The following is a 1,621-nucleotide window of genomic DNA, read 5'->3' on the forward strand; positions in this document are numbered from 1 at the left end:
CGTAAAAGATACTGGTCGTCTGATCTTAGTGATCTAGATGGAACATAAATCTGGATGAGATCACTAAGATATGAGGGAGCTTTGTTATTGACAAAGTAGGTCGGTGTTCTTTACATTATTACCTCACAAAATTATGCGATTCTCTTAAATGTAACAAGCAATGATAAAGGAAAATAATCAGAAATTATGCAAAAAATGATCAAATTATGGGGGGTGCATAAAACCACGGTCACAGATTAGAACTATGTGGTCCGGAGGGTGTGTGCTCCTCGCTTATGCAGAACATTTTATTTTTTTGTGAGGTATGTTTTAGTGTTCCGCGGCAAAACCCAGTATGTGACCTGTCATTCATATCTGATTTTTAAAATATAGATTTTTGTCGTTTTATCATAAAGTTTTATGGAGTGTTGATGTCTTGTCATTGTCCCCCTAACACCAAAATTGGCGCTCATATGACCTTATGCAGTTGCGAGCGCCGTAAAACATTTACGAAAAATTACTAACACCAAAAGTAGGTCGGTGTTCTTTACATTATTACCGAACAAAATAATCTGTCCCTTGTGACGGACCACTAACCCAGAGCGATGCCCGGCCCGGCATCGTTTACCTATGGCAGGAATTATGTACAGTGGAATCCACAGTCACCCTAACGTGGTTTGTCTGAAAATGGCACGCAACAGGGAAAAAAATGTTAAAATCCACCTTTTTTTTCTCCTTCTATTTTGGCAACACCTCGAAGCAGAAGAAAATCTGGTGGCCCCCGCAGGTTTGGGTTTAAGCCGGCTCCGATGTATATCGTGACTGTAACACCGTGTTCAGGAAAGGGTGGGTCGGGGGGGAGGATCATCTTTTGGCTTAAAAGAAACAAGTTTGAATTCCTGCTGCTGTCTTAATTTACCAAAAAGAAAAAGAAAAACAGGTTGTCCTTGCAAAACGGCAAACGTGTGATGGGAAGGCACCTTGCTCAATTACTCAGTTTTATGATTTGTCAGTTATTTCTTTAATTTTTTACAAATTGTGGTATGATTTACAATATCTGAAAGCACAAAAAAAAAGTTATGTCGTTATCATGGTGTGTGAGTTTGGCTGTGTGCGTAGTGCATCCCGCACGCACAAATGTGTGGGTTTGTCTCTATTTTTGGGTCACGGGGTGGCTGGCAGGGGTGTGAGGAGAAGGGGAGAGAAATCTTGTACTCTGGACGTCAGATATATCAAAGAGATTTGCTGGACGGGCACTCTCTGTCACTGATATTTATAACTGGAACCACTGTTGTGTTGAAAGTGGTCCTGTTTGCGTTTATCAATCGTTCAATCATTCGTAGACCATAGTTTAATTTTTTTACTGTCCTTTTCTTGGATGCCTTGATATATTCTAGTTCTAGTGTGTCTGTGAAATGTAATTGTTATAGTGTGTGTCTGTGAAATGTAATTGTTATAGTGTGTGTCTGTGAAATGTAATTGTTATAGTGTGTGTCATGAAATGTAATTGTTATAGTGTGTGTCATGAAATGTAATTGTTATAGTGTGTGTCTGTGTCAGTGAAATGTAATTGTTATAGTGTGTGTCTGTGTCAGTGAAATGTAATTGTTATAGTGTGTGTCTGTGTCAGTGAAATGTAATT

Source organism: Aplysia californica, unplaced genomic scaffold (assembly GCF_000002075.1).
Source record: "Aplysia californica isolate F4 #8 unplaced genomic scaffold, AplCal3.0 scaffold00497, whole genome shotgun sequence".
NCBI classification, from domain to species: Eukaryota; Metazoa; Mollusca; class Gastropoda; order Aplysiida; family Aplysiidae; genus Aplysia; species Aplysia californica.